The 27,016-nt window shown below is 37.7% G+C and overlaps 1 long non-coding RNA gene across 1 annotated transcript in view; it reads right to left on the bottom strand.

Annotated features, from left to right (window-relative positions):
- Positions 1 to 7,523: 7,523 nt before the first annotated feature.
- Positions 7,524 to 27,016, bottom strand: part of LOC125079933 (uncharacterized) — a 48,852-nt gene continuing 29,359 nt past the window's right edge. Inside the window, exon 3 of the long non-coding RNA XR_007121170.1 lies at positions 7,524 to 7,769. This is a non-coding gene — a long non-coding RNA (uncharacterized LOC125079933). The remainder of the gene's footprint in view (positions 7,770 to 27,016) is intronic.

The raw sequence follows: 27,016 nt of genomic DNA, 5'->3' as shown, positions 1-27,016 counted from the left end.
GCCTTTACTTGTTGGGTAGAATCACAGAACTTTGGATCTGAAAAGTACATTAGATCACTCGTTTTAGAGATGAGGAAAATAAAATATAGCATATATACTAAACTCCAGGTCCTCTACTGCTAATCAGATGACTTTTTCACTGTTTTCATGCAGCATTTCTTAAAACTGTGTCCATTGGCCCAAATGATTAGTGGTTTAGAGACCACATTACAAAATTCCCAGTAGTAGTTTTAAACTGAATTTGAGGCCACTTTGAAATCCGAAGGCAGTCTAGCCTCTTGGACTTCATTTGTGGACACACTTACAAAAGAGCTGGATACTTTAAAATTAGCTCTGTAACATTTTTTTTTTTTTAAAGGGAAAGATACCTTAAGGCTTTCCCAAGAAGCTTATGAAATGTCTAAATGTGGTTCCAGTTGAAATTGTGCAGCATAGAATTCTTAGAGGGAAGGAATATGATCCTTGTGATACTTCTCATTTAGGCCACAATTAAGACATTTCTATACTAAAATGGCAAACATTTGGTTTTTATGAACAGAGGGCATGATGAGAGCTGGGCCATTGCTTGTTTTGATAGACTGTTTAATGGTCTGTTGAGAAAACTCGTGGTACCATCTAATTTCCCATGTTGCATCTGTATAGTGTACCGGGATGCTATAGTGAATTAGAACAGTGTGTTCTTATGTACAATGTATGTAGTTTTTATGGAGCTCACCCAAGGATAAATTAGAAACTGACTTGATGTCTCTATTTCCTTTTTCTTTTCCCTTTTTAAAATTTTTTTATTTTTTTACTCTTTTTACAGTTTGAATTTTTTACAGTCTATAGAGGATACACTTGGTCATTTTGATACTGTTTTAAAAATTTTCTGGGCTGCATTTCAGAAGACGACCTGAAATATAGACAATTGATCTTGTCATTTACAGTTACTAGATATGTCTGAATTATCTAACCCAACAAGCAAGGGTTTATTGAGCATCTCTATGTCCAAAGAACCATGCTGGGGTATTAAGATGAATTGGCTACAACTTTTTTATAACGGGAAAGCCATCGACTTCAGATTCAACTTCAGTTTTTATTTCCTTTTCAGCTCTTAGTAAAAGTCAGACTGTGAGCAAATGCATAACCGCTTTAAATCTGTTACCTTTCCTCCAAAAGTAGGAAAATGAGACACATTTTGTGTGGTGTTGTAAGGATTAAATCGAGACAATGCCTGTGAAAATACCAAATGCAATGTCTTGTGTGGAGAAGGTGCTTTATAAATGTTAGTTTCCATTTTTAAAGAGCTCACAGTCTGGTAAGAAAAGTATCTGTGAATAACTGTAGTAGAGGGCAAAGTCACAAGTGGCAGGAGAGGGGTCCAGATGGGAAGCTGTTGATGTTCAGAGGGGAAATATGTGAGGGGGATCAGAGAGGGCTTCTTGGAACATTTTCATGATAGTTAGCTGGCCCTTTAAAGAGGAAGCGGGATTTAGGCATGGAGGGAGATAGGCCCTGTGATCGGTGCTCCTGGCTCCTGAATGATCCCCCACTGGCTTGCTTTCTGTGCTGTAACCTGTGCGTTATCCAGTGCCCGGGTTTTTCGGTTTGCCTCTTGTAATCCAGCTTCTGGCTATGCTCATATATCATCAAGGATTAATATCCTTTCCTGCAAATGGCACTCTGGTTGGATGCTTTTATACTTCTCAAAGTTATATGTAATTTAAATAGACTAACTTTGTTAATTTTTTAAAAGGCAAGTCATTTTTTTTTTCCCATGAAATAACTTCTGGTAGTGAGATGGGTCCAATTAGAGTAATCTCATGCAGTTGGTTTGCAGAGATCTAAGCTCATTTTGGGGAAAGTCCTTGATGGGAATTATTCATGACCCATGGAATCAAGATTTTCTTTCAGAGAAAAAAGAAATAGTCAGATTTGTTTTTCTTTTAGGTGTGTGATGCTGGAAACCCTTTGTTTCCACAGTTGCCCATACAGCTGGTTCCATCTCTGTGATGCTGCATCTTAGCCCCTCTTGAAAGCAATACAACCTCCACTGGGCTCTGCAGCTCACTGAGGACCTGATTTAGAAAACCGACTCATTTTGCACAGACTACTGAGCAGCTGTTTGGAGGTGCTGCCTTCTAACGGCTTAAATTTGAACTAGATTGAGAGTCCCCAAATGTAACATTTCCTCCTTATTTACCACCTAAATCATGCAATCTTTACCAAATTTGATTCAAGATATTTCTCATACTCCTACTCTTGTTAATGTTAGAGTGACCACATTTTCCGGATCCGAAGTTGGAATGTATTGTATGTCATAGGGTCCAATTTGGGGGCCTATCGTACCTAATGTATGTATAAGTGTATAATATAATTATCTGTGCCTGTGTGGTTGTGTGTGTGCACACGCATATAGCTCAAACCTGATTGGTTGCTGTGCCTTTATTACTATTAAATGGACCCTTTTCTTCTCTTTGGGCTTCAAAAAAAGTTTAATATCTTTACATTGTAGCAGTGAAGTGTTGGTCCTAAGGTGGGCAAATCTGTGTACAGATACTAAGAGTTCTTAATTATTAATAGCTCTTAATGATGTAAGAGGTTGTGTTTATGTTTGGGGGAATGTTCAGATAAGTGATTGTGTGGTTGTTTATTCCTGGCTCATAATAAACTGTGCCTGGGGGCTCGATTAATTTTGATTTGGGATCAAAACAGTTGTTTGTTGATGTGGCTTGGTTTCCCGTTGTTATCTGGACATCCTCCACCCTTAAAAAAAATCACAGTCTCTGAGATCTTGGTGATGAGGTCAGAGGGCAATATGTGCCTCCCCAGGTAGGAGCCTGTGGCATCGTTTTTGTTTCTGTCTTTGCATTCAGGATCCAACAAGTAAGGATTTGTGGGGAAAGAAGTTTCTCTACCCATCTGAGTGGGAAGGTTGGTGATGCATGGGTTACAGTGTATAGAGTGTCCCTGGCTGCCCCTCCCCCACCCCACTACTCCCAACAATAGGCTGAAGTTTGCCTTAGACTAACTGTCCAGAAAATAAAAGTAAACCACAACAAAAGATTGGGGCTTTGTGATGTTTTAGATCCATTTGATGTATCTTTTGGAAGAGATCAGAAATTGAGAACTTGACAGAAATATATATATATATATATATATATATATATATACACAGGTGGGTCCATATAACCAGGTATTTTTTCTCTTCCAAGATTTTACTTAAGTTCAAATTAACATATAGTATAGTATTGATTTCAGGAGTAGAACTAAGTGATTCATCCCTTACATATAAGACCCCGTGCTCATCACAGCGAGTGCCCTCCTTAGTGCCCATCATCCATTTAGCCCACCGCCCCCACCTCCCCTCCAGCAGCCCTCAGTTTGTTTTCCAGAGTTCACTGTCTTTTATGGTTTATCTTCCTCTCGATTTTCATCTTACTTTAGTTTCCTTCCCTTGCCCTGTGTTCATCTGCTTTGTTTCTTAAATTCCACATTTGAGTGAAATCATACAATACTTGTCTTCCTCTGACTGACTTATTTTGCTCGGTATAACACACTCTAGCTCCATCCACGTCATTGCAAATGGCAAGATTTCATTCTTTCTGATAGCTGAGTAATGTTCCATCGTGTGTGTATGTGTGTGTGTGTGTATAAAATATCTTCTTTAGCTGTTCATTGTGTAACCAGGTTTTGACATGTGTATGGATGGAAGGGTCGGGAGGAGGGTAAAAAGCTGGATTAGTTTTCTTCACCCCGTTGTCACCCTATTTTGTCACCCCGCTATTGTTTCAGTACATCTTAAGCTCTATCTGCTTTCTTTAAATATATGGATTTAGGATTTAAATATATGGACTTAGGCACTAAATGTTAGTCTGGTTGAGTGTTGGGTAGTGCTTATATTTGACTGACTTATTGATTACAGTTCTCAGGAAGCAGTGATGTTCATATTGTGAATCTATACCCATAAGTGTATACTTCTGTATGCTCCCAAGTGAGGACAGATTTGTGAATCATCTTGAGGACAGATTTGTGAATCATCTTGAGCAACATCACTCACTCTAAGAACTTCTCTCTCTAAAGCATGGGGCTGATGCCTGGCTGGCTCCGTTGAAGGAACATGTAGCTCCTTAACCTCGGGGTTGTGAGTTTGGGTCCCACATTGGGTGTAGAAATTACTAAAAAAAAAAAAAACTTAAAAAAATAAAGCATGGTGCTGAGAGCATCAAAAATCTTTTGTTGTCAAGCTTTTAGATGTGCTGCTTTATTGACACAAGTCTGTTTCTAACTTTAGAACTTGATCTACTGTGCCTCTAGGCAAATATACAAATATACAGGTTCCTGTATACAAATAAATACAGGAACCTTAGAAATATAGTTTAATGTAGCCAAAACTCACTCTGAGGCAAGTTTTTGGGGGGCCCTAGCCCAGATTTCCAGTTTTCATTTACTTTTTCATTTTTTACCAGATATACCAAAAGTTCCTCACTGTACCTCAGTGTTTGCATAATATAAGGTGAAATAGTAGGAAGCCTACATATGCTGTGTATTTTTGTGGGCTGGAGGAAATGATAGTCTATGGCAGTTTTCCCAGAGCACCTCATAAGTAATTAATAGTTATTAATGAAAAAAGATGAGGTCATTTTTGAAAGACTGAGTTAAGTAAAACTAAGATGGTATTTCTCAGAGCCTGCAATATGCTAATGTTTCAGGTGAAAATTTTTTAAGATTTATTTATTCATTTAGAGAGAGGGAGACAGAGTGAGCAAGTGGGGTGAGGGGCAGAGGAAGAGAGAGAATCCTGAAGCAGATTCCTTGCTGAGTGCAGAGCCAATACGGAGCTGGATACTAGGTCCCCGAGATCATGACCCGAGCCAAAATCAAGAGTCAATAACTTAACCTACTGAGTCACCCAGTTGCCCTGCATAGTGAAATTCTATGGACTTCCTGATATTTTTAAAACAAACTTTCTTCCTCTACCCCTTTTTTTGCAAAGCATCTCATTGATTTCTTGTTTCACAGAACAGAATTTGGTCAATACAGTTTATAGAAACCTGCAAAAGAATTTTTGACAATTTTTATTAAAATTCCGTAATGTATCTCTTAAAGCTGGATTTTGAAGAGCCTAGATAAGTGCTTCTAAAGCTTTAATGTACTTGCAAATTTGCTGGGTAGTCTGTTCATATCCAGAATTTGATTCAGTTGGTCTCAGTGGGGGCAGTGATTTTGCATTTCTAACAAGCTCCCGGTGCAACACGCTTTGCACTCCCAGGTGAAAAATGCTTAAATAGTTTCTGCTGCCTGGAGTTTGGCAGGGAGCTGATTAGAGAGGCCTTTCCTTACCGGATAGAGAGTTGGAGCTGAGTAAGTAGTTATTCTGTTTATTTTTCTTTATAATTTTACCTGGCTAGGAGGGGTTCACACACACACACGCACGCACGCACGCACGCACACACACACACACACACACACACACCCCAAGTAGCTATCTGTATTCACACTTGCTGTGTGTGTCTGAAGTATTCCATGGCTTTTTGAGAAGTCCCTAGTGGGAGAGCTTGAGTCTCTGTTCAGTAAATAATAACTTTGAATGTTAAATACACATCCAGAATCCTTAGTTAGACGTATCCGTTTAACTCCGTACACATCTCAACATTCATGCAACCAGCCTAGTCCAAAGACTTGGCAGAGTCCCCGTCAAAGTTTACCAGAAGAGGTTTTAATTATTTAATCTAAGGCTAAAATAACAAGATAAGGTTTGTCCTTGGGTTACCACCACCATTTATTTGTGCTTCGATGTCCGAAGCGTTATCTGTAGAGAGGTTTCCAAGGCTATGGATTGAGCCTGATGGGAAAAAGCGACAGAAATGGTTAGCGCTCTCTGTGCTGGACGTGAGAAAGGAAATACCCTCACAGAAGCTGGGCTGCTTATTTGTCATCCCTGATAAAACATGAGGTTATGCTGACACCATGTTGTCAGCAGATGGTCTTTGCACCCTGTGCTTTGGTTCGCATCCATTGTCAAATACTTAAATATTGGCTAAATTGATTATAAAAATAATTTGCTTCGAATGCCATTTAATTTTTTTAGTACTAGAATTGCTTTTGAGGCTGTGTACTCAGAGTAACTGGCCAAGATTCCAGTGAAATATCTGGATTGTGCTAAAAATAAGTGCGATGTTATTCCTTTAAGCCCCTTCTCAGTGCTTGGACTGATGACTCCTCAGATTCCTTGCTAACGAATTCTTCCTAATAGAGATTTATTTGTAATTCAAAACTTCTATTTGTAAACAATTGATGGAGTTATGAAAAGTCTTTTCAATAGGTTAAACATTTTCTGCAATTGCTTTTACACTTTGTTACAAAGTTAAGCTTTAGTCTAATCCTTAGTCCAATCAAAAATTTTAAATTGAGTCTGAATCATGATTTTATTATATTCCTTATAATTATATATAGTATATAATTATATATAACATTTTATTATATGTAATAAAGCATTAATATTAACAATTAGGATCTTTCTTTTATGTGTTACATTTGCTTTGTTGAAACAGAAAAGATTCAACAAAATATGGAGGCCAGTGGGGCAGAGGGAACAGATTCAAATTATCCAGTGATTTACTCAATTATAAACCACAATTTTTTTTTAAGAGGGATATAAAATATCCCAGGGATTTGTGGATATTCTTGTGTATATGTTCTTGTGTTGGTGGTGGTGTATATTGTTTGGCTTTTGTTTTCTTGTTCCCCATATAAAAACTTTCTATACCTTCTCTGACTTGGTATAGAAAGTCAGGAGAAAGCTGGCTGAGCTAACCTCCATTTCTAAGTTGTATATATGATCTGTTGGGCTACTCTTGTGTCCACCTCTTCGTAAATTTAGATGGCTGGCTCTGACTGCTATAACAAGGTATGGATCATAGCTATGTAATAGAAGAATGCTAAATTTATCATAGCTGTACTACTGTAAATTCAGCGACCATTGCTGTATAATTACAATACTGCATTTGAAGAAAATAAAACAAATTCAAATACGTATACAGAATATTGTTTTCTCATTTGTGTATTAGGAAAGATGAAAATTCAGATTATCGGGCATAAAAAATGGAGCAATTGGTGTCAGAGCTACTTGTAATCTTATGCTTACATTCTTATGTTTGTGTATTTGCTTTCATGAAGCTTTATATAAATCACATTGTCTAATGCATGGGGGAGAAGAGCTCAGAGCATGATGCATAATCCTCTTTGAGAGCAGGGACCAAGTCTTCTATTTCTGTCCTTGCCCACCCTGCATCGGGCTCTCTGCATAGCAAGTATATTGACTGAGGAATCCCCAAATCACGTCTATTTGTCTTTGGACTATAAGCAGACATAGAGTCAGACAAAGGCAATAAACAGAGTCTGAAACATGAAACAATTCAAGGGAAAACGGAAACCAAAAGTTAGTTTTGGTGGGGGAGGAGCAAAGAAAAAATGAAAAGTATCAATTTAGTCCACACACATACTAAATCAATTATTGTAATAAAATGTTACTGGAATTTGTTCAGAATTTTACATCTTACTTTTAAAGAATAAATACAGTTACATTCTTTTTTAGTTTGTAAGACACGGCTACACAATTTCTTCGAGTTGTGTTTTTCCTGTTTTGTGAGTCACTCCTCTGGGCTCAGCTTTACTGTTTCGTAGGCAGCCTGAGAATTAGGGTTGAAACAAACGGATTATCCACTCATAGAGTCAGCCTTCAGTTATCAGAAGTCATTTCCACTTGTGAACAGAATGGGAGTTTTTAGCTTTAAAGAGAAATAAAAGGGAGTTTGAGTTTTAAGTATCCTTATGTAATACTTTATATAAAGAGGAAATATTTCACACTGTAACTTGATGCCAGGCAGTTTATTATGCATATATAATTGGTGCCTATGGTCAGCCCATGATATCATTGTCTTCTGTTGGTTCCAAGAGAATGATGGGAAAATAACATTAGAATGTGGAACTTTAGCCATGAATCTTAATTGAGTTTGCTTAAGTGCTACTTAAAAAATTTTTGCAGGAGATTTGAAACAGTGCCACAGCACTAATTGAAACATTAAACTCAGTTGTTTAAACATCTTTTTCCAAGGTCAAAGAAAGGCTTTACCGAGTTAAAGTATGCTACTATTCACCAGGGAAGACTCAGTATTTTATTCTCTGTACACAAAAAGGCAATGGATACTGTGATTATGTGATGTAAGTTTAGTCCTGGAAATTTATGGTTGACCTAAATTCTTCCAGTATAGACTTTTCTTCTTGGTTAGCCACCAAACCCCATTTTGTGGGGGGAAAAGTCAGTGTACTGGGAGATTTCCTTAATCTGCTCTACGTCAGGGAGTGGATTCATGTTAGTAAAAAATCAGTTCTAAATCCTGTGCTTGCATGAAGCTGTCCCTCAAGGCAATAGTGTGTGGTTATCAACTTACTAAAAATAGTTTACATATATTAGTCTTTATTATATGCCAGAGAATGTAAAGCACCTTATATGCATTGTGTCATTTTATTCCCAGAATGATATAATGAAATATATTATTATCTGCATTTTGTTAAAGAGAGTACAAAATGAGGTTCAGAACTTGTCCGAGGCCATTTGATGGGAAGTGGTTGAAATGGGATGTGACCCCAGTTGGTCTGCCTCCAGGGTCCTTGCTTCTAACCAATATGTTAATATTGTTAATATGTTAATACTGTTACACAATATGTTAATACTTCCTCCAATAATATTTAGAACCAGCCAAAAATATATATGTTTTTAACAGAACCAAAAATCTTCATTTAAACTGTGGTGGGATACATTTCTTTCATGAGGTGATTCATTTCTTTCATGAGTGGCATAAAATACAAAATATGGCATCTATGAATAGATTCAGCAATTTTTAAATTGCTTTTAGTCCTGTAAGTCTACAAATTAGTAAAAACAGTTTTGTTGCAACTATTTTTCTTTTCCTTAGGACCTATGTCAAAACACTTTTCAGATAGAAAAGCAAATTCAGTTCAAAATTCAATTTCCAACCCAAATTGTCTTTTAAAAGCAATACCTAATTTTCTCTTTAAATGAGCTTATGGAATATATATTCAAAAGGGGCAGAAAATGTCTTTTGAAAACTGTTCATGTATTCTCCTAAAAAGAAATCAGAAAACCAATGACGGTCTCAGTGAGATCTGTGCTTTTTCCTCCCTTTTCTTCTTCCTGTATAAGCAGAGTGCTTTGGTGGGAAAAGGGGGCTTAATTAATTTGAGAAAACATGCTACATCACATTTACTGAGATGCTATCATAAGTAATTAAAACAAAATGGCTCTTGACAAAATAGATGAATAAAATTGATGAGGCATTTTCTTTTATTTTGCAGATTTGTTCCACTTTATCACTAATTCATAAAATCCACAAAGGGTGGATTAGTTAAATTCTGCTGTTGTTGCACTGTTATGAAAGGAAAATAAAAATCATTTGGCCTATGCCAGGCCAAATGAATAGGCTAAGAGCTCATTTCTGTAAGTGTTCTAGATGAAAACATATAAGGCCATGTAGAATCTGAGGTCAAGGCAAAAATCATCACTAAAGTTCAGTATTTGTATGTAAATACTAGAATGATTTTCAACATAAGGGGCATTCAGAAAGTATTCAAAACAATACTTCTTTAATTGGAAAAAAATTGACTATCGTCTCATGATACAAACCATAGAAGTAAAGCTGATAGAAGTAAAGCTTGACCACATGTTCTGTTTCTAATAGGTGTTAGGGTGCTAGTGTGAGTGTTAGGTAAAAGGATATCCTATTGCGTATGACATACCATATTTGCATGTATCAAAAAAGGGCTGAGGTTAAGAATGTTTTAGTAACATGGGATTGATTTCTCCAAAATGAGGTCGATGTCCCTGATTCTGTAAGGAAAAGAAAGTAATACTGGGATAGGTCCTACTGTAGCTAGTATTTCTAATTTAAAGCAAGCAAGAGCTGAAGTCCTCTGTTTATTAAGTACCTATTATTTTCAAGACACTGTTTTAGGTGGTATGGCAATACAAAAACATCCTCGGCCCTGCTTTTCTGGTATATGAGATAAGCTATTTCAATAATTACAATAGGATATAAAACAGTATTTGTTGAAAGACATTCACACAAGATTTCTGTGGTCAGAGTTCTTTTAAAAGATGGGTTTGAGACTTGTCTTTCAAGAGTGACACCAACCTTCCAAGCTTCCTTTGAATACAGAAACTCCTACATCACCCTTTAGGATTATTCATTTTGGGTATTAGTCATGGGAAATCTGGCATTTTGACCTGGGCTCCTCCTAGCCAATCCAGTATTTCAGAAACTGTGACCGAGTGGTTGTCTATAAACTCTTTGTGTTTGAGCTTTTAATGTGAGCGTTGGGAAGCATGATAAAACCAATCTGGTGAAAACCCCATATCCTGTACTCAGGATATATCCTGATGTTCAACTTAAGCATTCATTCAATCAAATTACACTTTTGAACACCCTGTTGGGTGGTGAGAACACTGTTCAATGTTGGTAGTTTGAAGTTGAAGAATCATGTTAGACCCAAGGAAGAGAAAGACACATGAGTGAACATAGTTGACAGGTGCTAACATAAAGGTATCCAATATCATGGAAGCAGTAAGGAGTGACTGTTCAATAAATATTCCTAGAAGATGGCACATGTGATTTGAGGTTTGATGGGTAGGCAGTTCACTAAGCAATGGAGAAGGCAAAGGGGGTTCAGATAAAGGGAATAATCCATAAAAAGGCATGAGGAAGATGGCCTGGTCAGGGGAAATTGTGAGGTACCTGCATTATAGGGCAGGTGAAGGTGAATAATAGAAATTCATTGAGTCTTTTGGATATAGGTCTATTCAATCTCATCTCTGCTTTCCTTTCTAGCCCACTACCATCATCTTAGTTCAGACATTCACATGGAAAACTGACATTATATAAAAGAGTGTGAAGGTTATTTACCCCAAAAGTTACACCGTCTCAATGAATACAGACTGCTCTAACATTACTAAGCACAGTTAAATTGATTAAGTTTGGATCTATTTTCTTCTTCACTAGTGCCTGGTATGGAGTCTGGTTTGATAACTTGTTCTGGTCAAATGACTGAATATGAAATGTAGAAGAGTATATAAAAATAAAAACAAAATACTGGATAAAGATTCAAACTTCACATTTAACCTAGTGAGCTCGGCGGTGGTTTCTTGGAATATTGTGTTGAGATGGTATTTTGGAGTTACATACAGAATTAATGGGAGAGTGTAGTGGTTAATTGTCACATAGCACATTTACTGAGAGATGAAAGGATTATTCTGAGTCCAATAACTTGGAACAAAGAGCAGCTGGAAGGGGCTGCCTCCCCAGGGACCACCAAGAACTGCAGGCACCAAGTGCCTGGTGGGCTCTTGGTTTTATCATCGTAGGATGTGCAGTATGCAGAAGCAAGGAAAAAGCAAGCAATCACGTGAGGGGCTGCGAGGAACTGCATACGTGACTATCAGCCAGGGTCCTAGTGAGGGATTAATTAGGGGGCTGCAGGAGATGGTTGGCTTTTGCTATACACGTACGGTTTTGCCTTATACGTGTGTTGCTGTTCTTACTGTTTCTTTTACCTGCTGAGGTCTTGCTCTCAATTATGGAACTCTTCCAGGGACAAGGGAGGAGAGAAGGATGATGTTGCTCTTCTCAATACTCCCTGTCCCCCCCACCCCCCGACCCTTGCTCCCCACCAGTCTCTAACAGTTTTATGATTCTATGACTTTATGCCATAGATATGCTGGAAAAAAAATGACAGTGGCTTGTGATTGCCTATAAATTTAAGGCATAAAATATCTACTATAGCAGTGAAGGTTTTCTAATTCCTGACCCCTTTATACCTTTTCAGTCTCTTCTGTCAGTTTATATCTCAAAATAGGTATATTTTGGTAGCCATCTTTGGTCATCTGAACTGATCATTAACTTGTATCTCCTATAACCTTTACGGCCTGTATTATCATTATGGGATACAGTTGGATTACCTTCTTAATGTTTGTTGTATATTTATTTGCACTACCTGCACCCATTCCTCACTGTAAGTCCCTTGGGATTTTGAAATTCATGTCCTATACATATTATATCTTAAATGATCACTGGACACAGTACCTAACACATAGACATGCTCTCAAAGTATTGGAAGAATGAGAACATGAATAGTTTTCTATGCTTTTGTTTCCATTATACATATAATCTTATTTTTACTTTGTTGAAATCTTACATATTTTTTCCTCAGTGAGGGTAAAATGCCTTATAAAGGTTACCTGGGAAGTTTTTCTCAAAAACTGTTTTTATTCACAGTATGAGAATTTCTGTCCTATGGTGACAATGGATTATCTTTTTCCTGCCCTCATTTGAAAGTTAGATCTGATTAATATAATTCATCTATTTGATCGTTTAAGAGCTTAATTTAATTTTAAAATGTGCATTATATTTCCATTAAGATACTAGGAATATTTACCATTTTAATATTTATCTTTGTTTTTGTTAATTTAACTATTTTTCAAAATCTTGATTTTTATGGGCAGCCCATTAACAGAAAGAAATAGAATTCTAAAGAGAAAATTCTACAAGAATTTTCATATTTTATGAATAGAAGTTCTTAAAAAAGGAAATTAATGAGGGTAATATGTCTTCTGTGTTACTGCTATCCATCTTACTATGTATATATTTGGGAAAAATTTATCTTTCAATTTGTCTCTCATATTTGATACTTATCCCAGGTCAGTATCAGTATTGTGGCAATCACTTTGATTGTGGCAGTGATTGAAGTTTTAATGCTAGTAACACATCTATTCCCCCTTTTCTAAACCAGAGGCATTTGTTCCCTTTTCACTGTTGTCATGTCTATTATGAGAGAATTCTATTTCCTACAAATGTACCTTTCCAATCACATTCTAACCCCACCCCTATTAAAATACAGTATTTCTATTTATCTGGTCAACATTACAAAATAATTACTCACTTTTTTATTAACCCCCAAATATGTTACTATTTTTAATGTCTTAATTCTAAAGCTTTCCATCATTTCAAAAAATGAGGCTTTTAGTTGTTTCAATTTATATAATAAAACAGGGATAAATTAAAATTATGTATTATATTGCAATTATATATTTTGATGAAGATCAGTTTGATCTATAGTGATTTTATGATTAGATTAGCATTACTTTGAAAACACAGATGATATTTTCTTTTTTATAATTAATTATTTTAATTAACATATAATGTATTATTTGCCCCAGGAGTACAGGTCTGTGAATCATCAGGCTTACATACTACACAGCACTCACCATAGCACATACCCTCCCCAATGTCCATAAACCAACCACCCTCTCCACCGTACCCTCCTCCAGAAACCCTCAGTCTGTTTTGTAAGATCAAGAGTCTGTTATGGTTTGTCTTCCTCCTGATCTCATCTTGTTTCATTTTTTCCTTCCCTACCCTGCAAAGCCCCCACTCTGCCTCTCAAAATTCCTCATATCAGGGAGATCATACAATAATTGTCTTTCTCTGATGGACTTATTTCGCTCAGCATAATACCCTCTAGTTCCATCCATGTCGTTGCAAATGGCAAGATTTCATTTCTTTTGATGGCTGCATAGTATTCCATTATAGATATATACCACATCTTCTTTATCCATTCATCTGTTGATGGACATCTAGGTTCTTTCCATAGTTTAGCTGTTGTGGAGATTGCTGCTATAAACATTCAGATACACATGCCCCTTTGGGTAACTACATTTGTATCTTTAGGGTAAATACCCAGTAGTGCGATTGCTGGGTCGTAGGGTAGATCTATTTTCAACTCTTTGAGGAACCTCCATGCTGTTTTCCAGATTGGTTGCACCAGCTTGCATTCCCACCAACAGTGTAGGAGGGTTCCCCTTTCTGGATGATATTTTCTTATTCTGTATGACTTACTCTGTCCATGATAAGGTGGATTCCATGTGAAATGCTTAATAAGCACTTAAAAAATTCTGAATAAAGAATTATAGAGGTTCTGAGGAGGTCTATAGTATTATCTGCTTCAACTTCTTTTATTTTACTTTATTTTTAATTTTTTTCTAGTTTGAATTTGCTTTTTTTTTCTTCTGAGTTTTTATTTGAATTCCAGTTCATATACAGTATAATACTAGCTTCAGGTTTAGAATTCAGTGATTCATCACTTCTGTATAACACCCAGTGCTCATCACAACAGGTGTACACACTAATCCTCATCTCCTATTCCCCCATGTCCTCTCCCCACCTTCTCTCTGGTAACCATCAGTTTGTGCTCTATATTTAAGAATCTTGTTTCCTGGTTTGCTTTTTTTTTTTTTTTTTCGCCCCATATCTGTTTGTTTCTTAAATTCCACACATAGGTGAATTCGTATGGTATTTGTCCTTCTCTGACTGACTTATTTCACTTAGCATTATACTCTCTAGCTCCTTTATTTTATTTTATTTTTTAAAGATTTTACTTATTTATTTGAGAGAGAGAGAGTGCAAGTAGGCAAAGCAGCAGGCAGAGGGACAGGGAGAAGCAGTCTCTCTGCTGAGCAGGGAGCCTGACACGGAGCTTGATCCCAGGACCTTGGGATCATGACCTGAGCCAAAGGCAACTGTTTAACTGACTGAGCCTCCCAGGTGCCCTAATCCTATATTTTAGAGGTGAGAAATCTCTCATTCCCATATTTTCTCTCAAATATCCACAGCTTGCTATTGAATAAAAAAACATACCAGAGTTTATTTTTTAGTATGTTATCTTTATTTTTGATGATGTAATATTACATTTTCTCCCCTAGTTCAGGTGGTTTGAAATGCAAAACAAATACCTCTGTGGTATATTTAAAGTGAATTTAAATTTCTTTTCATTCAATTCTCTGTTGACTCAAACATATCCCTCAATCTTTCCATTCTCAACTCTACTACCACCACTTTAATCCCAGCTAGCAACTCCTCTTGCCTGCTTAGCATTAATTTTAAATTCCCTATAGTCAAAACACAGCCTGTGATCTCATACTACTTATTGAGGAGCAGTTATTATGAAGCACGGGCCCTGGCAATTGATATCTGATATCAATTGATATCATACCAGAACATATTAACCACCTCTTAGACCTTTTAGGAGGTCTCTAAGTTACATAAATAGGACATTGTGTATCTAGTCCCAGCTCCTGCTTAGACAGATGTAGAATCTGAGGTCAGGTAAGAGAAAGGATTTTAATACCACTATACAAGCAGTAAATAGAAGAGAAACAGATTCCAGTGTCCTTAACTCTGCTCATTTCCTTTTCATTTTGTTGTAGTTGTCTCTCAGGAGCACACCCAGACAATGTGCCTGGGTCACTTTGGTTGCTTGGATATGTTAAAAGTATATATTTGGTTGCTTGGTATGTTAAAGGTATATATTTGAGGATCCTCTATCATGATGTTTCTAAAACTTGCCATTTTAATGTACTTTTTTCTACTCTAATAGCTAAATATAAGAACCTCATTTTCTTTGTAAAATAGTGCCATTAATAATCTGTTGGGATTTTGTGAGGTTTAAAATGACCTATAAACACTCACCCATGTATACATATATGCGTATGTATATATTTGGTTAGAATTGTGTCTAGAGGTAGCAAATAAGTGCTCAATAAACTTCAGCGATTATTACCTACAAATCAGATCTCCACAAAATTTCATATATTTTTTCAAAATTTCATATATTTTTGATGTGTGAGTCCTAGAGGTAAGATTGGAATGATTTATAGGCTAGAAACAAAACGGCTTTCTCAAGCATTGCCATTCATTTATTTCACAAACATTTATAGAATGCTCAGTGTGTATTTGCCACTGTAGTAGGCAGTGTGGGTTTTAAGATTGAGATAGTTCTCACCCTTACAGAACTTGTATCCTAGTGTAGGAGCCAAGCAAAGGACAGACAAATAGGAGTATAAATAAAATAGATTCAACTATAAAGTTCAAAGAAAAAAAAAGCCCACAAGAAACAGAGTTAGAGAGTAACAGAAGGGACCTACTTTAAATAAAGTTTTCAGAGAAGGTCTTTATTTAAGCTGATTTCTAAAGAATGGGTAGGAGCTAGTCACGAAGTTGGAAGGGTGGGAGCATTCCAGGCAGAGAGCAACATGCAGTGATCCTGAGGTAGAAAAGAGCTTGGAATATTCAAGGAACTCCAAGTAGACCACGTGAGTTAGAGTATGGTGAACAAGGGAGGGATAGGGAGGAATTACATGGGAGAACTAGGCAGTGGGCTGACCTTGCGGGATCTTGTTACTCATGGTAAGGAGTTTGTTTTTTATTCTGCAAGTATCAAGGAAAGACATTAGATTATTTCTAAACACCCTTGATCTAATAAACTGAGGCATTAGAAAGGGAGGATTTCTGTTCTGTATTTTATAGAAACTTCATATCACTTTTTGTTTCCTGAGCGAAGTTCATATTTTTATCCTCTTCCCCTGCCCTCCTCTTCCTTTCATCTCTGTTTACATTTTCCCTTTCTTTGCTGAAAGAACAGCTTCTTGTGTCAAAATCCTTCTCACAGGTTTCCTCCACAATGAATTCCTATGTAACCTTAAGAGTGTTAAACAGTCCATCCAACAGCTTTTTGGAGATGGTTTTCATTGTGAAATTGTAACAGTTTAAAACTACCCCATTGTGGAATTAATTATATTCGTATTGTAACAGTTTAAAACTATCTGTCCCACTTTGTTGTTTATTCTCAGACTTAACTAAGGGTAGATTTGTTCTCTCGATAAACAGGTAATTTGTTTCAACATGTATTTATTTTCTCTTGCCCGTCCTAAAAGTAACTCACTTAGGAGGAGAGCTTTTTAAAAATGGCATTCAGTGTCTTGGGGCATTCAGTTTTGTTTTCTTATAGTCTCACAGACTTTTTCTGTACTCCTATATTTTTCTTCTTCACTATTGAGATAAATATGGACTTCTTCTCATGTGCTAACTGATCATTTGGAAGTCGTTGACTGTACTGAGAAGGATCCAGTATTGGTACGTGTTCTCAGCAAGACAGAAGACCATTATCAAATAGTGATGTCTGCTGCGGGCATGGGTGGAACAAGTGGGGTCTCGTGTGTTTGCCAGACGTTCTTTAGGACGTTAAACACTTTGTGTGGTGAATATCACACACTGAATTGAAATATAGTTTAGTATTGAATAAAGCACGGATTCCCACTTTAATGTTATATGTATGGTACATTAGGACAAATATATTTTTATATTAAAAGAACATGATTTAAGTTACCTAAGAAGTTGGAAATATTATTTTTAAATTTTTATTCATTTGACAGAGAGAGAGAGAGAGAGAGAGAGAGGGAGAGATCACAAGTAGGCAGAGAGGCAGGCAGAGAGAGAGGGAAGCAGGTTCACCGCTGAGCAGAGAACCCGATGCGGGGCTCGATCCCAGGACCCTGAGATCATGACCTGAGCTGAAGGCAGAGGCTTAACCCACTGAGCCACACAGGTGCCCCAGAAGTTGGAAATATTGCTGAATATTTGGAAGCACCATTCTCAATAGATTTATAGAATAATAGGAGGTAAGACATATATTTGTAAGCGACAGGAGAGGTAATCCTATTCAATATTGGCTTTGTTATCTAACAGCTATATGGGTGAAAAAAAATTCCTGCAACATAAAACACCAAAGTGGTCAAGAATATAGATTTTGCCATTAGATATCTGAATAATTCTGTCTCTGGGATTCTCCGACTATGGCAGATAACTTCAGTTTGCCGCTTCATGTCCAGTCTCTGCTCTTTTCTATCCTACTGTTTCGTTCCAGGAGGCTGATCTGCATGGATTACATTGATAGTCACTTCGTTGTCTGATTTCTAGTTAGTTTAGCCTGTGGAAGCCCTGGCAGGACATCAAGGAGGAGGAGGAGGAGGAGGAGGAGGAGGAGGAGGAGGAGGAGGAGGAGGCTAGTATATGTATTCCTCTTGTTTCCTTCTTGTGGTCTTGTTGAGGGCTGCCTTTATCTTCCTACTATAGATTTCCTCTCCCCTTAAGGTGGCCCATGGTTCTCTCCTTACATGTAATGGTTCCCTCTCCTCTTTTCAGACCCAAATCCCCAACTCCAGGGTACTGCACTATCCCTTACTGGTTTTGGAAACCCTGTCCACAACTTTGTAAATAGTCCCTTTGTTAACTCTTTAAATTATCTTGAATTTGGGTGTGCCATCTGGTTTCTAAAGGGACTCTGATGAACTAGCTGTATAATGATGACAAAAAAAGAAATTGCATTGTTCTTCAGTACCCTCATCTATACAGTACAGGCAAATCGATTTCTCAGACATTCTGCATCTATAAAATCAGGGGGTGGATTAGCATGATTGTGCTCAAACCTGATTTTCTGCAGCTCTAGAAATTCTGCTTTCATTGTCTTCCATACCCATTCCCCAGGACTAACTTTTACCTACAAATGTATACTGAAGGTCTGAACACTTTTTTATTTGAAACCAGGACTCTATGACTAAAACAGCTTGGAAACTGCTGTTCTCGGATTACTGTACGGATATTTCCCATCCTAAAAATCTATTACTCTGTCTGGCTGTTATTTTATGCACAGAAATGACTGTTCTTTGCATCACAGCCTCCAACCAGGGCTGATGATTTGGTAGGCTATCCAGGCTCATGATTTACCATCTGGGCACAGGGAAGAGTCCAGTTAATTTTCCAGGATCATATTCTCTTTTACAAAATGTTCTCATGGCTTAGGGTAGAAAGCCCTGGGGGCCAATGACTAGAGAGTGAGTAGGAGATCAAAGGCTCCCTGGATTGGTTTCACTGTGGTCTCATTGGCACTCAGAGCCCTCGGGCAGTGATTATCTGTCACTGGGCTGAACTCGGAACCTAGTCTAGAGTGGTTGTTAAATTTTGCATTTTGTTCAAGTCCAGGAACACTTTTGGCACATTCTACCTCTTGACTTTCTGCATCAACCCTCAGAGTTAACATCTTTTAGTTCCTTTTCTATGTAAAGGGATAGAGGAGAGGTATGAGCAAATTTCTTGGGTGTGCCGTAGGGTAGACATGCCCAGAGATTTATTGCAGTGTTGACTGGGATGATGAAACCCCCAGAAGCACGACCTATATAGCATGTTAAGGAAAAAATCTGGAAAATTATTAATACAGTGGTTTAGGTTTGCTCGTTACAACCATGTAAGTGCCTGGATGTTCGTTTATTTAACACGTACTTGGCACATGTTTCAGAGACCTACCATGTGCCCAAGAGTGTATTAGACATTGAGGAACATGAAAATGATTTTAATGAGGCCCCTGAGATGAAGAAGCCTCATGTTAGGGTGTATCCAGATACCAGCAATATGATTGGCTGCCTAGACATAGCTTCCTGATGTGCTTGTCCCCTAGAGGAAAACCTGAGGGAATGAGTAGGCTGGGACGCCTAGGGGCTGGTCTGGGGAACTACTTGGTTTTTCATTTCTTCAGTACATCTCTGGCTCTATCTCAGGACAAGAGTCTATTTTACTTGTACTTTCATTTTCCTATACCTTTCATTGCTAAAATCTAATTTACTTTACTTCACACATTTTTGCTGCCACAATATACTCCTATCCTTTTTAGTGCTTTCCCTCTGTGCCCTCCACCCCCCCATCCTCCTTCCCCTTCACCTTCCTTCCTTCCTGCTATGCTAGGGGGGATCTATCTTTTTTTCCTCCTTCTCATTCCATCTGTGACCCAGTAAAAGACCCTAATCATGCTTAAGTCTATATAGGGGAAGAAAGGTCAGAAGATTTGAAGTAAATTTAGACAGTGTCCTGCCTGCAACCACTGGGCCCCTATAATCACCATCAGGATTCAGCACACTTGTTTTCTGCTTCTCTTGTTTTTCTAAGTATGGATATTCAAGGTGTTTACAAAAAGTAAAGCTTTGTTGATTTATTAGGAACTTTCACTACATTTTTGGGAGAGGGCCCTCACAAAAAGGGGGGAGAAACATATCTACATGGTTATGAGGCATTTGAACTTAATGCTATGGGATATACTTCTATGATGATGGAATTGTGGGTTGTGGAAGGCATATCAGGCAAAAAAAACCCCAAACAAACAAAAAAATCCCACAAAAACCAAAAGAAAGAAATCCGTACTTACTGAAAACTCAAAGTTTGTCTTGGTTTTCACTCCACTTTGACCAGCGTGAGTTATGGCAACCACTTTTCTTGACTGTAATCAGTTGTTTGCCTGTCTGTCTGTAACACTCTACATTTTTTTCAAGAAGATGGGGGAGGGGTACCTCTTATTTGCATTTTTAATGCTTAACATGATGTCAGGCACATAGTAGATACTCAGTAAGTGTTAAAGAATGAAGGATAAATTGCAAAGTGTATATTGAGGATAGGGTTATCTAGTTTGACAGGAGCAAGGATAGAGAAGTGGGATCTAATGTTAGAAAAGTAGACTGGGATGGGTTATGGAGGCATTAAATAGACTATGCGGAACTATTAAGGTTTTGGAGTGAGCATGTATCAATAAGAAATTAGTCTTCAAGAAGGTGAAGGTGGTAGCAGGAGGCAGTATAGATTGGTGGAAGGGGTAGAGAGAAGGTATGGATACCAGTGACAGGACAAATAAAGAACTGGTGTCTAAAGGATACAAACATTATTTAACAGTTTAATACCCTGAATAACTAGCTTCAATCTGCTTTTCCCTCCAGAATACTATCCGTCTGCCCAGTCCTGAATCCTAGTCTGCCCCTTAGGTAACTTGTCCAAAATTAAGTGAATACTAAGTCCTTTAAATTCATTTCCATAAATTTAATATGAAGATTGATGGGAAAAAAACTAACATATTTGGCATGGTGCTTGATGAGTGGGAAATAGACAGTGCTTGGTAATAACTGTTAGTATTGCTTTTATTACTTGTGAAGGCTCCAAGTAACAGTTTAATGCTATAGGGAGGAATGAGTCTTCTACACAACTTTTTTCCAGTGTATTTTTTTTTCCCTTCAGTATATTCTAAGTCAAAGAACTGCATCATGATTCATAATATTTGATTGATTTAATGAAAATGATACCTTCCCTTTTATCTATTAGCAGCAGAAGGAAATGATTTCAAGCAAATATGACATATGAAGGACTCAAAGGTGATTAGGGGATCATAGAAAAACTAGGCCAAAATTTATCTCAGAGAAGCAGTGTGACCTTGGGCAAGTCACTTCATCATTATATGTCTCCATTTTCCTCAGCTAGAAAATAAAGGGGTTGAACCAAATGATCTTTTAAGTTCTTTCCCAACCAGATATTAAATTATTTTTCAAGTTGCTCATTAAATTTCCAAGCTCTATCCAACAGCTCATTATGTAGCCTACTTGCTCATTTGATGTCTATATTGTTCATACCATTTTTCAGTCTAGATTTTCATTTGGTACACTTTCAGTAGCACTACAGTTTTTTGAATATTGCTAACTGTAGATGATAGCTGTGAGTGTGTGTGTGTGTGTGTGTGAGAGAGAGAGAGAGAGAGGGAGAGGTGAGGGAAGAGAGAGAAAGAGAGAATGAGGGAGAGAGGACATTTTGGCTAGGCCCTAGAGCCCAAACATTGTTGGTAGAGAGGATTGCTTTAACAGTTTTCTCAAATATCTATACTTTTGCAGCTTGAATGCTGCAGGGTAAAACTAGGCAATATCACTCTTGCTTGAATTTCTTTGCATTTATTAATTTACATGAGAAGGAAGAGCTTCTAGTGAAAAGAGATTGGACCTAACTCTTTCTTTAGATTCAAAGAAAGTTATTGCAATATATCTGATGGATTAGGATGACCTTGATAAAGGCCAAATTGTGGAAAAGAGCAATGGGGTGTTTAAAAGGCAACTCCTCTTAGAGGCATAAAAAATCCTGACCTGATTTTCACAGAACTAGAACAAATAATCCTAAAATTTGTATGGAACAACAAATTTGAATAGCCAAATCTGAATAGCCAAAGCAATCTTGAGAAAGAAGAAAGCTGAGAGTATCACAATCCCAGGTTTTAAGATATACTACAAAGCTGTAATAATCAAAACAGTATGGTACTGGCATAAAAACAGACACAGAGATCAATGGAATAGAATAGAGAGCCCAGAAATAAACCCTTACATATATGATCAATTAATCTGTGACAAAGGAGGTAAGATTATACGATGAGGAAAAGACTGTTTCTTCAATGCATGGTGCTGGGAAAACTGGACAGTTAGGTGTGAAAGAATAAAACTGGACAACTTTATAACACCATACATAAAAATAAACTCAAAATGGATTAAAGACCTACATTTAAGGCCTGAAACCATAAAACTCCTAGAAGAGAACATGGGCAGTAATTTCTTTGACCATTGGGCATAGAAATGTTTTCCAAGATAGGTCTCCTCAGGTAAGGGAAACCAAAGCAAAATTAAACTAATGGGACTACACTAAAATTAAAAGGTTTTGCACCATGAAGGAAACCATCCTCAAAGCATAAAGCAGAAAGGCAACCTGCTGAATGGAAGGAGATATTTGCAAATGATATCTTCAGTACAGGGTTAATATAAAAAATATATAAAGGACTTATACAAGTCAACACCGAACCCCCCCAAATAATTCAGTAAAAAAAATAGAGGGCCTAAGAGACATTTTTCCAAAGAAGACATACAGATGGCCAATAGACACTAAAAAGATGCTTAATACCACTCGTCGTCAGGGAAATGCAAATAAAAACCACAGTGAACTATCCCTTAACAACTGTCAGAATGGCTAGAATCAAAAAGACAAGAAATAATAAGTGTTGGAGAAGGATGTGGAGGAAAAGAAACTCTTGTACACAGTTGGTGGGAATGCACATTGGTGCATCATTGTAGAAAACAGTATGGAGTTTCTTCAAGAAATGAAAAATAGAACTGCCATATCATCCAGTAATTTCACTACTGGGTATTTATTCAAAGAAAATGAAAATAATTTGAAAATATATATGCACCCCTGTTTGCAGCATTATTTACAGTAGCCAAGATATGGAAGCAATCCAAATGTCTATCAACAGATGAACTGATAAAGAAGTGGGGTGTGTACACACACATACATACACACACACACACACACACACACATAATGGAATGTTAGTCTTGAGAAGGATGAGATTGTGCTATTTGCAACAACCTGGATGGAGGAGAGAGTATTATGCTAAGTGAAATAAGTTGATCAGGGGCACCTGGGTGGCTCAGTGGGTTAAGCCTCTGCCTTCAGCTCAGGTCATGATCCCAGGGTCCTGGGATCTAGCCCCACATCGGGCTCTCCACTCACCAGGGAGCCTGCTTTCCTCCCACTCTCTCTGCCTGCGTCTCTGCCTACTTGTGATCTCCCTCTGTCAAATAAATAATTAAAAAAAAAGACAAAGACCATATGATTTCACTTATATGTGGAATCTAAAAAACAAAACAAATACATAAACAAAAAGCAGACCCAGACCCGTAATACAGAGAAGAAACAGATAGAGGAAGATAGGGGATGGGCAAAATGGATTAAGAGAGTAGGAGACACAGGCCTCCAGTTATGGAATGAATGAGTCATGGGAATAAAAGATACAGCATAGGGAATATAGTAAATGGTATTGTCATAGCTTTGTATGGTGACAGATGGTAGCTACGCTTGTGATGAGCAAGGGATAACATATAAACTTGTTGAATCATTATGCTGTATATGTGAAATTAATGTAATATCATGTGCCAACTATACCCAAAAAATAATAAAAATGCAAGAGAATAAAAATAAAAATGTTCAAATCAGGAAGCCTTTTCTCCTTAGTAGCTCATCTTTGGAGAGGAAGTCCTGATTCCATACCCAGGATAAATGACACTGGAACCGTTTTGGAACCACCCTGACATCATCAATATGCCTTGGGAAAACCATTTGTATATGACTTTTTAAATTTAAATTCAATTAGCCAACATGTAGAACATCATTAGTTTCAGATGTAGAGTTCAGTAATTCATCAGTTGCATAAAACATCCAGTGCTTACCACATCACACACCCTCTTTAATGTACATCACCCAATTCCCCCTTCCTCCCCATCTCCTCTCCAGCAACCCTCTGTTTCCTTCCCATAGTTAAGAGTCTCTCATGGTTTGTGTCCTTCTCTGATTTCCTCGGATTCCATTTTCCCCTCCCTTCCCCTATGATCCTCTGCACTGTTTCTTATAATCCTCGTATGAGTGAAACTGTATGATAATTATCTTTCTCTGATTGATTTACTTCGCTCAGCATAATACCCTCCAGTTCCAACCATGTCAATGTAAATGTTAAGTATTCATCCTTTATGATGGCTGAGTAATAGTCCATTGTGTGTGTGTGTATCTATACCACATGTTCTTTATCCATTCATCTGTCGTTGGACATCTCCGCTCTTTCCACATTCCACAGTTTCGCTATTGTGGATATTGCTGCTATAAACATTGGGGTACAGGTTCCCCTTTGCATCACTACATTTGTATCTTTAGGGTAAATACCTCGTAGTGCAACTGCTAGGTCGTATGGTAGTTCTATTTTTAACTTCTTGAGGAACTTTTTTTTTTTTTTTTTAAAGATTTTATTTATTTATTTGACAGAGAGAAATCACAAGTAAGCAGAGAGGCAGGCAGAGAGAGAGAGGAGGAAGCAGGCTCCCTGCCGAGCAGAGAGCCCGATGCGGGGCTCGAACCCAGGACCTGGGATCATGACCTGAGCCGAAGGCAGCGGCTTAACCCACTGAGCTACCCAGGCGCCCCTTCTTGAGGAACTTTTATACCGTTTTCCAGATTGGCTACACCAGTATATCATTGAATTGAAAGAACTTCTCCACTAAAACGGGGAAGCTCTTAGGCATCAGGCAGTTTTTCCTCAGGGACTACTGATTCAGTATAGCTGAAAGCTAACAGCATTATTCCTCCACCACACGTTGTAGAACCATCTTGCTCTGGGAATCCATGTAGCAATGTGAGAACGTATGCAGCAACACAACAGTGGGGGATAAAAGCCCAACTTCACCACCAGAAATACACAGTGACAATGCAGTTAACTAAAACAAGGAGAAATATTGGGGGTCAGCAAATATAAATTCTAATTTCAGTTGGTGTCATGTTCAAACTCAAGGCCTGTTTCCTCTCTTTAGACAAGGAGCAGAAGACAAGCAATGGCTCTTGGACACATGGAACTCTTGGAGATTCTTACAGATCTTTGGGAAAGGACGCTTGTAGAACACATTGGGATTAATGCTCAAAGAGTAGGTGAGAATTCAGAGCCATTGCAAATTATGTATTAATATAAGTATGACTTGATTTGAATATAGGCCTATGTTAAATTAATATTCATGCACAAACCAAGCATAGAGGAAGGTTAAAATGTTTTGAGAGTCAGTTATACTTACTAATTATTAGTAAAAGAGCAATGGAGCATTCTGGTTTTAGATAATAGTTAACATGGAGCCATCCCCCTGAGAGACATATCCTCTCATAGTCTATTAACAGGCAAGTTTTTTTGAGTCTACTCTAAGGCTGAAGAAAGTGGCTTATAGGTCTGTGTGAGTGGCCAGACAGTCTTTTGGAATATCTAAATTCCCTACAACTAACTTTCTTTCTTTCTTTCTTTATTTATTTATTTATTTATTTATTTATTTGAGAGAGATCACAAGTAGGCAGAGAGGCAGGCACAGAAAGGGGGAAAGCAGGCTCCCCGCTAAGCAGAAAGCCTGATGCGGGGCTCCATCCCAGGACCCTGAGGTCATGACCTGAGCCTAAGACGGAGGCTTAACCCACTGAGCCACCCAGGTGCCCCACAACTTTATCTTTTATCTGCATCTGTAGTCATCTGAAAATCCTCATGAGTTGGAAGGGTGGGGGGGTGGCAATATTTTTATCCATTTTAAATGGAATTAAACAAAGGCTCAGAAGGCTAACAGTCTGCCTGAAGTCCCACTGGGGTTAAGGGTGGAATGGGAACTCCAGATTTGGTATTCTGACTAAGTACTGTGTTGTTTAATTTCTTCTCTTCTGTGGCTAGTGAGACAACCTGAAGCTGGAAGATATAGATGAAAGAGGGGGAGGGAAGTTTCTTTTTTCATTGGAAAGGGGCAATAATTCTAGACAGATAGTTGAAACTAGAGTTAAGCCTCTTTAAAAAAAATGATCTTTTTTCACAACCTGTTCACCTTCCTGGATCAGACCTCCCTGGAAATCCAGGTGTGTCTGTGTGTGTGTGCGCGCATATGTGCGCGTGTGCGAGAAATCCTGGAATTTTATCCCTGTGACTGAATTCCCTTTACAAGTAGCTCTGATAAGCATAGTAAGATAATACTTCATCCATTGTTGATTCCAGATGCAAAGGAGGATTTTATGGTTTTATGGTCTGGATCATTTACTTCCCTCTTGAAGATTGGAAATTCAATTATTTTTTCCCTTTCCATTGTAATCCATGTGACTTACTATTAATTTTCCAATGCATTTAAAATCTTTTTTTTTCTCATTGTAATAGTGTTACATATGAATTTGATCATCAGTGAAATCAGATAATGGCTGAGTTTGGATGATCTCTACAGAGTACCTAACAATATTTGGATTAATACCTTTGAAAATATGAAATACAGAATTTCATATATATAAATACATATAAATCTATCATCTTAATGCATTATTTTAGTAAGTCCTTTTGTGGTTAAGGGAGTATATTGTTGCTTCCTTCCTGTTGAATATAAATGCCCCCAGAGAAGGAAAACGCATGAATCCTCTCTTATTCCATAGGGATTCTCTTATTTCATAGGATTTGGCTTTTTGAATTAACTAGTGGCCATTGCAGGAGGTGCTGAGAGAATTCAACATAAAAAAGTACATCTCCAGGAAGGGCTAGCTCCAGAATGTGGGTACCTACCCCAAGCAAGACAGCATGGCAGTAAAAAGAAAATGTGTTGGGGCTCAGAAGAACTAGATTTGAATCATGATGCTGTATTGTGTACTGAATATAACATGTTGGACAATAAAACTCAGTAATTCAA

The sequence above is a fragment of the Lutra lutra genome, chromosome 10, assembly GCF_902655055.1.
Source record: "Lutra lutra chromosome 10, mLutLut1.2, whole genome shotgun sequence".
NCBI classification, from domain to species: Eukaryota; Metazoa; Chordata; class Mammalia; order Carnivora; family Mustelidae; genus Lutra; species Lutra lutra.
This window is presented reverse-complemented; position numbering and strand designations above follow the sequence as displayed.